The 14,043-nt window shown below is 43.6% G+C and overlaps 1 protein-coding gene across 1 annotated transcript in view; it reads left to right on the forward strand.

Moving 5' to 3' along the window:
* LOC129629324 (uncharacterized) overlaps positions 1–14,043 on the forward strand; it is a 138,950-nt gene that overhangs the window by 81,314 nt on the left and 43,593 nt on the right. The window contains exons 1-2 of the transcript XR_008703152.1: positions 9,628–9,753; positions 9,989–10,074. The gene's annotated coding sequence lies outside the window, so the exon portion shown is untranslated. Of the gene's footprint in view, positions 9,754–9,988; positions 10,075–14,043 lie in introns of the transcript that reaches the window.

A 14,043-nucleotide genomic window follows, 5' to 3' on the forward strand; every position in this document is an offset into this window, starting at 1 on the left:
ACTCTTTGCGACCCCATGGACTGAAGCATGCCAGGCCTCCCTGTCCATCATCAACTCCCGAGTTTACTCAAACTCATGTCCTTTGAGAGACAAGTGTGAGTACATGTAGAACAGCTGGGTGAACTTGGAATGGAACTAGAGTTACAAAATTCTCCTTGAAGGTTAGACATCCATAACATTGTCTTAAGAATGGTGCAGGACACTTTCACATTGCTGGCTTTCCTATAGCGCCTCTTAGTGAAGCTAGCAAATCTAGAATACTGCTTGCTGCTGCTGCTGCTAAGTCGCTTCAGTCGTGTCCGACTCTTGTGCGACCCCAGAGACGACAGCCCACCAGGCTCTCCCGTCCCTGGGATTCTCCAGGCAAGAACACTGGAGTGGGTTGCTCTTAGGACATGATTTATGAGGTCAGAGTGGGCAAAAACCCAGAGTTGGGTCAGCGTCCTATGGCATTAACTGGCGTGAAATGGTAAGAGCAGGGATCAGACTTTCTTCTCAGAACTGAAACTTGAAACATCCATTTTAAGTCAGTTTCTGCCAGGATTAAAGCTGAAATGGAAGGAAAGGCCTAATAATCTTTCTATCTATTCATTATCCGATAAATGTCTACCCTTCATTTTTAGGGAAACAGTGGGTCTCTGGTGCTTATAATGAAAGAGCAAAACCAAAAATATATTTGTGGATTCATCTTCTACTTAAATAGTTGATCAAGGGGCATTTTGATTGCTTTACCTTAAAATATTTGGACACATTTTCAACCAGAGGGATAAAAAGAATCAGTTGATTTGGGTAAGAGGTATTATAAACTGAAAAGAATTTTTTTTCTTCCCCCTTTCTCTACACCTAGGGATACTCAAGGTTCATTTGTTCTCTTATTGCATGCTTAGAAACTACTGCTTCCATCCACTTCTCCTCTGATTTTAATCTCCACAGGTCTCAAGATTGTATTTTGTGCAGACTCTATTAGGTTGAGATTTCTTGACTTTTTTTTTTTTCAGAGTAGTCTTGATTTCAAGGATTCTGCCCTGTTATTTCCATATATTCAATGCTCTCAGTGTCCCAGAAATGCCAATATATTTTGGCATTTAAACTACATCTCTCAGAGAGCCTAATTCCCAGAAGTGGAAAAAGTTCTTTGTTAGACTTTGTGTCCTGATTTTTGGTTTGGAAAATAAGGTCATCGTAGTCTTATTCCACTATTCTTTCAGGTCAGGTCTTAACACCTGCAAGTTGTCACTACTTCCCCCTGAGCAAGTACAACCCATGCAGGTCTCATCATTGGAGGACCTTATTATATGGAATAAGACATATGTTAAAATGTATTTTTTTCATGCTCCTTTAAGATACTTATTTCTGGAGATCAGTGTACCCTATGGAGTCTTCACTGAAGGAGAATATGGAACACGAACCTCAGTCCCAAGGAGCCAATCAGTCTCCTGATTGGATGGGAAGAAGAAGCTGAGTTAGGAACAATATACCATTTTGCTGCTGCTGCTGCTGCTAAGTCGCTTCAGTCATGTCCAACTCTGTGCGACCCCAGAGATGGCAGCCCACCAGGCTCTCCCGTCCCTGGGATTCTCCAGGCAAGAACACTGGAGTGGGTTGCCATTTCCTTCTCCAATGCATGAAAGTGAAAAGTGAAAGTGAAGTTGCTCAGTCGTGCCCGACTCCTAGCGACCCCATGGACTGCAGCCCAACAGGCTCCTCCATCCATGGGATTTTCTAGACAAGAGTAGTGGAGTGGGTTGCCACTGCCTTCTCCAATATACCATTCTAAGGACATACAAACATAATTTTACCTCTTAAAAACTTTTGTGTTACTTTCTGTGGTCCTTGGAGATAAGACAATTATTCTTATTAACTGAATGGTTAGGGGAAAAAAGTGGAGAAGGAAATGGCAACCTACTCCAGTATTCTTGCCTAGAGAATCCTGTGGACGGAGGAGCCTGGTGGGCTGCCGTCCATAGGATTGTACAGAGTTGGACACAACTGAAGTGACTTAGCATGCATGGATGCATTGGAGAAGGAAATGGCAACCCACTCTAGTATTCTTCCCTAGAGAATCCCAGGGACAGAGGAGCCTGGTGGGCTGCTGTCTATGGGGTCGCACAGAGTCGGACACGACCGAGCAACTTAGCAGCAGCAGCAGCAGCAGGGGAAAAGAGTACTTTATTATGACTGCTATGGTCCTGTGACTTTCACTGTACCTGTTGAAATATCTTGTGTTAATTGACTCTCTCCCTGACAAGATGCCAAGTTTCATGAAGGCGGTGTTGAGCTTGTTTGGTTTGTGGTCCTCCTGCGTGTCCGTATTGGTGCTGGTTCATGGCGGGTGCTCAATACAGATGCGAAAGGCAGCGTGAATGTGTTCTTAGGGGATTAGTACTTGCAGGAGTGTTCTCTCTGGGTGTAACTGTTGGCTAGTACTTAGTAGACCCTTGGATTTTATTGGTCTTTGCTGTTTTTGAAGGACTGCTGACAGATGATGGCTGATGAAACAGAAGTTTTGGTCACAATCGACATGCTGCCTTGATTTTCTTTTAAAATTTCCTATGCCAGCAATCAAGGTAAATGTTTACTTGTGGGCTGAAATTGGTGATCTAAAAGAATAGTAAGTAAATTAGCTTATCAATTAGGATCCTCAGATTTCTATAGCCATTCGAAATAATGGTGTGTTTGGCTTTTTTTTCTTACCAATTAGTATCCTGAATGTTTGTTTACAAACAATAATGTATATGTGGGTTCCACAGTTATTTTGCTTTGGTCTATCTCATCTAAGTCTTTAAAGATGGGACTGGTAATGACTCCATTTCCACTCAGATGGCTCATAGAATGCTGAAATGATCTGAAACTAATCATCTGGAAGATTCATCATTATATGAAGATGACTATACTAACAATAGCTATTTTATTGAGAGGTAAATATGTGCTGACACCATTATAAACTTTAACATGTAATAACAAATTTAATCCTTGTACTACCTGTATTGCAGATGAGGAAAATGAGGCATGAGATGTTTAACTTGCCCAAGGTCACATAGAGAAGTAGTAGGTAGAGGAGTAGAGATTTAGTGAAGAGTGAGTAAAAATTGTTCAGTCCTGTCCAACTCTTTGCAACCCCATGGACTTTACAGTCCATGGAATTCTCCAGGCCAGAATACTGGAGTGGGTCGCCTTTCCCTTCTCCAGGGATCTTCCCAACCCAGGGATCGAACTCAGGTCTCCCACATTGCAGGCGGATTCTTTACCAGCTGAGCCACAGGGAAGCCCAAGAATACTGGAGTGGGTAGCCTATCCATTCCCCAGCTGATCTTCCCAACCCAGGAATCGAACCAGGGTCTCCTGCATTGCAGGCGAATTCTTTACCAACTGAGCTATTAGAGAAGCCCAAAGAGATTTAGGTGCTACAGAAATCTAGGCAGGTGCTATGAATGAGAAGAATTGATTATGTTACAGTTCCAGGTAAGGGAACCAGAGGTTTAGAGTTGGGGAGTTATCATTTTAAAAAAATTTACTTGTTATAAGATGCAGGAAAGGAGTAGGTCAAGGCTGTATATTGTCACCCTGTTCATTTAACTTCTATGAAGAGTACATCATGCAAAATGCCAGGCTGGATGAAGCACAAGCTGGAATCAAGTTGGCTGGGAGAAATATCAATAACCTCAGATATGCAGATGACACCACCCTATGGCAAAAGAAAGCAAAGAACTAAGCCTCTTGATGAAAGTGAAAGAGGAGAGTGAAAAAGTTGGCTTAAAGCTCAACATTCAGAAAACTAAGATCATGGCATCTGGTCCCATTACTTCATGGCAAATAGATGGGGAAACAATGGAAACAGTGACAGACTTTATTTTGGGGTGCTCCAAAATCACTGCAGATGGTAACTGCAGCCATGAAATTAAAAGATACTTACTCCTTGGAAGAAAAGCTATGACCAATGTAGACAGCATATTAAAAAGCAGAGACATTATTTTGCCAATAAAGGTCTGTCTAGTCAAAGCTAAGGTTTTTGCAGTAGTCATGTATGGATGTGAGAGTTGGTCTGTAAGGAAAGCTGAGTACTGAAGAACTGATGCTTTTGAACTCTGGTGTTGGAGAAGACTCTTGAGAGTTCCTTGGACTGCAAGGAGATCTAACCAGTCAATCCTAAAAGAAATCAGTCCTGAATATTTATAGGAAAAACTGATGGTGAAGCTGAAACTCCAATACTTTGGCCACTTGATGCAAAGAACCGACTCACTGGAAAAGACCCTGATGCTGGGAGAGATTGAAGGTGGGAGGAGAAGGGGACAACAGAGGATGAGATGGTTGGATGGCATCACTGATGCGATGGATGTGAGTTTGAGTAAACTCTGGGAGTTGGTGATGGACAGGGAAGCCTGGCGTGCTGCAGTCCATGTGGTCTCAAAGAGTCAGACACGACTGAGTGACTGAACTGACCTGAGCTGAACATGCAAGGTGCTACAAGTTATCTGAACTTGAAGATGGTAGTTTATGGGATTTTCATGATTTGTTTTTAAAATTAGAGTGATAATTAAAAGCTTGGTGGCCTTGGGAGAGAAAAGAGAAGAGAGTCACATCACATTCAGCCCAGGGTTAATATGGTGAAAGCCAGGAAGCACTGGCAATGATAGCTCTTTCATGCCCTTCTCCTCTCTGTTTAGTTATTTTCTTCCGCAGGTTCTGTCACTTTTCTAAAGACACTAGGTTGGAGTCCAGCTTATCTAATAAGGACAGGTGGATTTGTTCACAAAGTCAAAGCTCTGGTTGGTGCCACCTCAGTACTTACGCAGGAGCCACACCTCCACCAGTGATTGTGCGTGTGCGCTCACTCAGTCGTGTCTGAATCTTTGCGACCCCGTGGTCTGCAGCCTGCCAGGCCCCTCTGTCCGTGGGATTTTCCAGGCTAGAATACTGGAGAGAGTTGCTATTTCCTACTCTAGGTGATCTTCCCCGCCCAGGGATCAAACCTGCGTCTCCTGTGTCTCCTGCATTGGCAAGTGGATTCTTTACTACTGAGCCACCTAGGAAGCCCCATCAGTGACTGCACATTGTTTTTAATGCGCTCCCACTTTAGCTTTTTCCAAACTATGACTTAGAATATGCAGTTCAGTTTGGTCGCTCAGTCATGTCTGACTCTTGAGACCCCATGGACTGCAGCATGCCAGGCTTCCCTGTCCATCACCAACTCCAGGAGCCTACTCAAACTCATGTCCATAGCATCGGTGATGCCATCCAACCATCTCATCCTCTGTTGTCCCCTTTTCCTCCCGCCTTCAATCTTTCCCAGCAATCACTAGTTTAAAGAAATGTGAATAGGTGTTGGGTTCAGAAAAGGGTTGCCTTGGTCAAATAAATTTGGAGAAATTAGGTCTAACAAAAGTAAATTCATTTTAGAACATAATGTTTAGGGTTCCATAATATTTTGTGATGACCCCTAAGTGTTATAAAGTAGGTAGAATTTCTCAAACCTATTAATGGCTTTTTTTTTTTTTTTTCCTTCCAGAGAAGCTTATTAGACAGTAACCCACAGAACAGGCACAATTTTGGAGATGTTCTTCTTTCCACGCTGAGGAAATAAATATATTTTTTGTAGATAAAGCCTATCTAAACTATATATGTTGTGTAAGAGAGATCTCAGATAACTCATAAGGCAATGTGATCCACTGCAAAGAGATGAGAATCCAGAAATTTTAGGAATTTATTTTATTTATGTCTCTAATTCTAATTACGTGTTCAATAATAGAAATATTTACATTCTGTATCTTAGTTTTTCTATTTAAAAATGATGAGTGGAACAGGGAAATGGGAGGAGAGTGGGGAGGGAGATGAGAGGGATAGGGAAAAGGCATTTGAGGAGGACAAAAGGAAAAATCGTATCAGGGAGCTAATGATCACCATTGTCTCCAATTTGTTCATTCACTTGCTTTTTCATCCATGCATTCAGCAGTTCTTTTGTGTGTGCTTGTTGGTGCTGGAGGTTAACAGATGAATAAAACAAATAAGTTTCCTGCCCTCTTGGACCTCTTAATCTGGGGGCAAAAGTGAAAGTCGCTCAGTCGTGTCTGACTCTTTGCAACCCCATGGACTATACAGTCCTTGGAATTCTCCAGGCCAGAATACTGGAGTGAGTAGCCGGTCCCTTCTCCAGGGGATCTTCCCAACCTAGTGATTGAACCTAGGTCTCCCGCATTGCAGGTGGATTCTTTACTGTCTGAGCCACCAGGGAAGCCACCAGGGAATCTAGGGGGTGGGGAAATAGAAAATAAAGAGGGAAACAGGTAAGAAATCAATGATGACAAGCAGTGAAAAATGAAAAGAATGAACTGGGAGTGGGGAAAAATGATGTAGGATAATTGAATTATTTCTGGTGTTACAGGATGTGCGGAGGTGTTCTCCAGAGACCCAGATGGGAGCAGGCTTCCCATTGGTCTCTGTGATCAGGGAAATTATTGATTTTTCCCATCCCCGCATAAGCCTTTGTGGGACTTTGCATGCCTTTAAAACGATCCCACATTTCATTGCTGGGATCATAAAATGAAAATGAGAAAGCTATGATTATAATATATTTCTGATAACTTCCTGCCCAATTGTGCCTTGAAGTATTTCCAACTCCAATAAATATTCTTCTGTAGTTGGAATAGAGAAAGGTCCCTGTTTGGGTGCCAAGAAATTTGTATCTCAGCTCTGCTGCTAACACACGTGGAGCAATCCGGCCAATTCCTCAACCTTTCTTGGCTTTTTTTTTTTTTTTTTTTCTTTTTTTTTTATGAAGGAATAGGATATATTGTCCCAAGCACCTTCCAGCTCTTAAACATCCATCCTGGGTTCCTGAGGCCCTTAGTCTTGCTTCACTCTTGTCTTTGGTATTTGCAACCCAGCTTGAATACTGCATCTTACTCTCCTGACCCATCACTCATGATTTAGCTCATCCCAGAGAGTTTACAACCTTCAGGGAAACCACCAACTGTCAGGCTTCTGGAGTATACAAATAGAAACACTAAGAAGTCATGCCCCCTGCCTTGTGTCAGCCCCTTGATGTCTGTGAAAGGCTAATTTAATCCTGGAAAGTTTAGGGAACTTCAGAATCAGAGGTGCACACTTACTCACTGCCATGGGTTGGGCAGCTCAAGTTAATATCCAAACTAATTGAACACATGAATCAGAGGAAATGATTTGTTCCGAACATATGTGTGCTTTAAAAAAAAATGGGAATAATGAAAAACTAACACAAGACAAATTGAGCTGTAGAAATTTTGTAAATGAAAATTTCTGCCCAGAAAAACAGTAAGAAATGTATCAAGGAGCCTTGAAGATTCCTAGCTGAGCTTCTTATTTTTTTCTGACTGGGCTCTTTTTCTTTCCAAGTATTGTTCAGTATCATAAATAAAGTTGTCTCTGCTGGAAAGCTTCTGAAGGCCTAGAGAGAAAAGAAGAGCTGCCGGGTATACCCAGTCAGAATGAGAAGGTGAGGCTTTCCTGGGAATTCTTTATTTTTAGACACTGGTGTGTGTGTATGTGTATGTGTGTTAAACTCCTGTGTGAGCTGCTTTGCCTGTCTATACACACCTGGAAGGGCATCTGAGGCCTCTGGCTCAGTTTTCCTGGTTTCCTGGTGGGTTATTGTCATTCTTCGTCTTTAATAGAGAAGATGTGGTGGATGTGGAGATGCACCCACACCCTCTTTCAAAGAGGGACTTGTTGTCCCAGCGATTGGGAGTGATATCTTCAGTATCCTTCAGCTGTCAGCACAGTGTGCCTTGGCTGCAGAGGTAACCAAGGTCAAGTTCAGCCCCCCTACTCGGGGTGGCCCATGTCTGTGACTGTAGAACGCAGGGTGTGATGTCCTGGCTCTCTCACCTCAACCTGGGGCACCTCTGCAGGCCCTTCATCACCCCAAGGGCCAGGAATGCATGTAGATACGGCCTTGCAGCACAACCCCCAGCTTCCATCCGTGCCTTTTCACAGGTGATGATCTCACAGGCATTCCTTAATAAACATCTGCAATCTGCAGCTTAGAGCCCCTCCCTGGGAAGACGGCCGGTGAATGTTTGTTGAATGAATGAATAAATGTAAGAATCATTTTCCCCCAGTCTTAGTGCTTCACCTTGAGTGGAGGAGGAGGAGTCTCAGAGGATTAGCCTCTGGTCTAATGTCTCTGGACATTGCTTGGGTTCTTACTTCTTCTAGGAATGATAAAATATTAGAAATTGAAAGTACAGACAAGATGAAGAAACTAGAGGTGTGGAGTGACTTGCTCAAGGTCTCTCAGTCTTCTCAAGTCCATTCCCAGTTGGACCCCTGAATTATTTTCTGTGTACAATGGAAAATCTCAAGAAGGTGACCCCGATTCTGCCTTAGGCGTATTCCAGACTAGGAAGGGGTAAAAATCCCACTTATCACACCTCCCTGCCTGCCCTGCTTGACCTTTGCTGTTCCCTTGAAAGGTGATCACTGCTACCTGGGGGCCTGTTCTGCTTGGCTGGGGCTGTCTCCAGAGCTGGAGATAACTGAGGATGAGCTAGTGATTTCTAGGGAAAACATCTCCATAGGCTAATCTGGTGTCAAGGTGATTTATACTTTTCACCAACAGATAAAAGTTCAAGAGTCCCAGGGTATCCAGTCACCTTAATGCCATTAAAGCTGTAAATACCCTTTAAAGACATAGACTGTTGGTATTAAAATATCAGCCAAGTGATCTATAAAGGCTGTGGAAATTTACCACTTCCCTTGAGAAGTGACTGCTCGCAGTCTGTGAAGCCTCTGTGGCTGCAGCTCCCATTCAAATTATCCATCCTCTCCCAGGGTTCTCAGTAGAACCTTTGCTCATCTTGAAGTCAGGGCAGCCCCAAAAGAAATAATCCCTTTGGAGGGGGAGGACGACTTTGTCTATGGTACCTTCATTAGTTTCTATTATTTGCCCCTGAATTCATTTTCTCTTATGAAGAAGCCGTTATTGCAGTGTCAAGAGCCATTTGTTTCAGCCATTTTCCTGATTATGTTAATTCTGTGTATTATTAGGATCAGTTTCTTCTAATAGTTTCACTGGGTCTTATGACTGGACATTTTCCAGGAAAAACTCACAAAAGCAACCACATGGGCCCATGTGACACAACACACCAGCTCCTGGACTTGTAACATCTGTTGTTTTATGGCCTATCGATGGCCTAGTAATCCCAGATGATGGAAAACAATCTAGGAATATGCATCCTTCTAAAAGTAGAACTGTATCTCTTTCATTTTTAAAACCCTCATGTCTAGACATGTGCTCAGGGTTTGTAATGAATCATTTAAAAATGAGCCCACCAGGCTCCTCTGTCCATGGGATTCTCCAGGCAAGAATACTGGAGTGGGTAGCCATTCCCTTCTCCAGGGGATCTTCCTGACCCAGAGATTGAACCCAGGTCTCTTGAATTGCAAGAGGATTCTTTACAGTCTGAGCAACGAGCGAAGCCTCCCAAATAGTATACACATGTATAAATCTATTCATTTGGGGTTTAGGCATGTGTGGGAATCTGGGATCTGGAACTGGTAAGGGGGATTAGGAGAGTGGAACCTGAGCACAGATGATGGAGTTCTATTTGATGAGGAGTTCTATTTGCATGAGGGAGAAGGTGATGGCAACCCACTCCAGTAACGTTGCCTGGAAAATCCCATGGATGGAGGAGCCTGGAGGGCTGCAGTCCATGGGGTCGCTAAGAGTCGGGCACGACTGAGCGACTTCACTTTCACTTTGCATGAGGAACATCCAGGGTGAGAACTTATATTAAGGGGAGAAATACCTATGCATGATGAATTTGACCCATTCATATGGTCATGGTCATTTGTCCCTGTGGGGGTTGTGGTTGTGAGCAGAATGCGGAGCTGATCCTTTAGGTCTACACTCAGCTCAGGCCCAAGGACTTGGAGCTGAGCTGGAGGGAGAGAGAGGAAAACCTGCAAGATGTTTCATTTGCACTTTCTCATTTTACGTTACATTCAACTGCAGGGTCCTGGCAGCACTGATTTTCCCATTTCCTGTACCATTTGGACTGTTCTCATTTGGACCCCTGCTCATTTGGACTGTTCCACAGTGTAAGTGATGTTGTCAGCTGAGCGACTGTGGTACCTTAGGGGAGACAGAAACAGAGGTGGGTTGGCAGTGTGCCTGGAAAAAGCCATGTGGTCCTGACTGGGTTTGCAGGTCTACCTATAAATGAACCCATGGAAATGCTCATGGGGTTTGGAGGTCTTTGTCAGAGGCTGAGGTTCTTGCATGACTGGCCATCATCAAGGACAAGGATGGAAATTTTTATTATTGCTATTAATGTAGTGTCACTTAAACTCACCAGCTGTTGAAGTATATATGTATATGTGTGTGCGCGTGTGTTTTATTATTCAAACTCAAAGATAAGCAGTTGGCACTCCATATATCCTTAGGGGATGGAGGCTCTTAGCTCCTCTGGTGCTTACTTGAAATACAGTTGGGGCAGTATGTCTGGATGACTTTCCAGTTGGCTTCCCAGAAGGAAGAAAACAGCTCAGAACACTTGTTAGTCCAAAGGTTTGAATGCACTAGAGGCAAGATCATTAAGGATCTCCAGGTGAGCACAGAGAAGAGTAATCGAGAGAAGCCAAATGAAAAAGAATGTGGGAAGAGAAGGAAGAAAGTGTCATAACTCAAAGATGTTGGCTGGGACTTGTTTAGATGATTAGATGTCATCTAAACAAGATGACAGAAGGACTGAGTCAATAACTAGAAAGGATGGGATGAGTTAGCCAAAGGAAATATCACTTGGACATCTGTCAGGATGTCCAGAGTGAGTGATTTATTAAACTGGGAGCACAGAAAGTGAGCCATCTAACGTGTTAGGGATGAACATTCTCCTGATGGTCATCAGAAATCAGCAGACTGAGGATCTGGTTAAGAAAACACCTTTGTTAGTCTCTGTTGCTTCTATTGGGCTCCCCTGGTGGCTCAGTGGTAAATGAATCTGCTTGTAATGTAGGAGACCCGGGTCTGATTCTTAGGTCAGGAAGATCCCCTGGAGAAGGGAATGGCTACCTAGTTTAGTATTCTTGCCTGGAGACTTCTGTGGACAGAAGAGTCTGGGGGGCTACAGTGCATGGCATCACAAAGAGTCAGACATGTTGCTTCTATCATTGATAAAGTCAGAATAAGGCTGAGTTCTGCGAGGCAGAACTGATACCACAATGATGAGACCTGTGTCCTGCTCTGCAGTGCCATCCAGAGTTGTGCAAGTTAAAAGACTGAAGGGAAATGGAACCAGGTTGATGTTCTTAGGGCTTAGAGGTGGCTGGAGAGTGGCAGTCTGGATTGGGGGGATGGTGTTCTGCTGGGCTTCCCATCTGCTCGTCAAGATCAGCTTAGAGCTCAGGGGAGTGTGGCAGATTTCTGCTCACTCCTTCAACCAGAAGTCATAGGCAGGCAGGAAGGAAATGCCATTTGCTGGAAATCAAAACTGCTTCTGGATGAGTGACAGTTCCATACTAGGATGATGCCTTTCTGATATTGGACCACTGATCTTGAGATTTTCCCCTTCAGTCCAAACTGACCCTGTGTTAGATAATAAAAATGAATCTGAGGGGAACTGAAGGATGCTGCTTGGTTAAAACAACCATCATGTACTCCTTCTGCATTGTCTGGATTTCAGGGAATAGGCTACTTCGCTGCTGTCCTCTTTCCTTTGGGGTTATTCTGTGTGCATGGTAACCAGCCATCCTGGATTGCCCAAGACTGAGAGATTTCCCAGGCTGTGGCACATTCAGCGCTTACCAAGAGAGACCCTGGCAAACAGGCCATCACCCCCCTAGCATGGGAGAGCCTTATTAGCTACACCCTGAGCTAAGCATTGTTTGCTGTGTTAGTCACTAACTGGTGTCTGACTCTTCTGTGACCATGTGGGTACTGTAGGCTGCCAGGCTTTTCTGTCCATGGGATTTCCCTGGTAAGAATACTGGAGTGGGTTGCCATTTCCTTCTCCAGTGGAACTTCCCAGCCCAGGGATTGAACCCATGTCTCCTGTATTGGCAGGTGGATTCTTTACCACTGAGCCACCAGGGAAGTTAAGCATTTTACCTGACTTATTTCATGCATCTCCTCTCCTGCCAGCCTCTGTGTTTGTTTCCATTAGTAGTCAGGCCAAAAGAAGTTAGCTAACTTGCCCAGCAAAATGTTAATGTCATCTATCTTTGGGTCATGAAATTTTGAGTGAATGTTGTTGTTTTTTTCTCTTCTGTCTATATTGTTTGAATTTATTCAATGAGCACACATTATGTAATAATAATAAAATACCCAATAAGCTTATTTTCCTTGTGGCAAAGTAAGTAATTTACCAAAGTCATGTGTTTAATGAGCTGAGTCTGGAACCCTGCTCTGATGAATTCCCAAGCCCTTGCTTTTTACACGGGCAAGACTGACTTAGAGAAGCAACTCCTTTGTTATAAGGTCCCTCTGGTTCTTTAAGACATTTCCATCTTCATCCTCAGTGACTGAGAACCATCCTAAACTGACATCTCTGTCATGAAGAATGTTAGAATGACTTCATTGTTTAACAGCTCCTCAACTGGCCTGAGTAGTCTCTTTTGCAGTGAGCAAATTTCTTTTCAGCTACAAGATGCCAGATATGAACATCTTATCCTTAGCATATTAAATTAGCACCCTGGGGCAAATGCTGATAAAGTTCTTCTCTTTCTCATGAATATGAGAGAGTATAAGGGAAGCCACTGCGGGGCTCCTAAATTTCTCTGTTTTATCACCAGGGCTGTCCGTTCCCTGCTGTCTGGAGCATCTGTCCAGCTTTGGTTGCTGCCTCTGAGAGAAAGTGAAATGAGGAGGGTCAGCTGACTGGCCCTGCTGGTGAGGGGGAGGGGAGGCTTTGAGCCTAGCTGGGCTGACATTCTCAGATTATTTAGTAAACAGTTGTCTTCTCAACAGTCCATGTCTGCCTTAAATGTAATTCCAAATTAATGGAACTCCTCTTCATTCTAAAGAAAATTCCTTTGCTGTTTCCCCTTATTAGGGACTTCCCTGGTGGCTTGGACAGTCAGAAATCCACCTGCAATGCAGGAAAACTGGTTTGATCCCTGGGTCAGGAAGATCTTCTGGAGAAGGGAATGGCTATCCACTCCAGGATTCTTGCCTGGAGAATTCCATGGACAGAGGAGCTTGGTGGGTTACAGGCTACAGTTCATGGGGTTGCAAAGGGTTAGACACCACTGAGCTCCTAACACATCCCTTTTTTAGCCTGAAACATTCAAGAGCACTGGAAATTTCCTTGCAATGCCTCTTTCATTCTGTTTCATATTCATTCATGATTTGGTGGGAGGTGTTTGATACAGTGATTGAGATTCTGGAGTCAGACTGGCTGCATTTGAACGGCAACTCTGTCCCCCTGTGAGCTGTGTGACCTTGGGTAATTCACTTCATTCCTCTAGGTGTAAATGATCTCATCTGTAAAATGGGGTAATAGGTCATACCTACCTCATAGGATTGTTGTGAAGATTTAATACGTATGTAAAATGCCTGCTGCAGAATAAATTCTGAAAGCCTATATCAGCCAGGATTTAACCAGGGCAGGCAGAGATCATGGGCAGGCTTGACCCCCGGGGCACAGAATCAGGAAAGGAAGAGCACACACAGGCTGGAACCTCACCAACATGGTCTGCAGCCATTGCCTCCAGAATTCCTTCCTTTGAGTAAAAGACTCATTCCTGCTTTTAAATCCTTCCAACTGAAATAGGCAGACTCACTCCAGGTACTCTCCTCTACTTGAAAGTCAACTGATTAGGAACTGTAATTACACCTGGAAAAATCTCTTACATTCCTAGCAACTAGATTAATGTCTGATGGAATAATTGATGACTGCAGCCTAGCCAAGTGACACATTAAAAAGTCACCACCCTCTGTTTGCTGTTTTTGTCTGTATTAGTTTCCTGTGGCTAATGTCACAAATTACCACAAACTTAGTGGCTTAAAACGACAGAAGTTTACCCTTTTTCAGTTCTGGAGATCAGAAATCTGAAACCTGTATTCACTGGGCA

The sequence above is a fragment of the Bubalus kerabau genome, chromosome 15, assembly GCF_029407905.1.
Source record: "Bubalus kerabau isolate K-KA32 ecotype Philippines breed swamp buffalo chromosome 15, PCC_UOA_SB_1v2, whole genome shotgun sequence".
NCBI classification, from domain to species: Eukaryota; Metazoa; Chordata; class Mammalia; order Artiodactyla; family Bovidae; genus Bubalus; species Bubalus kerabau.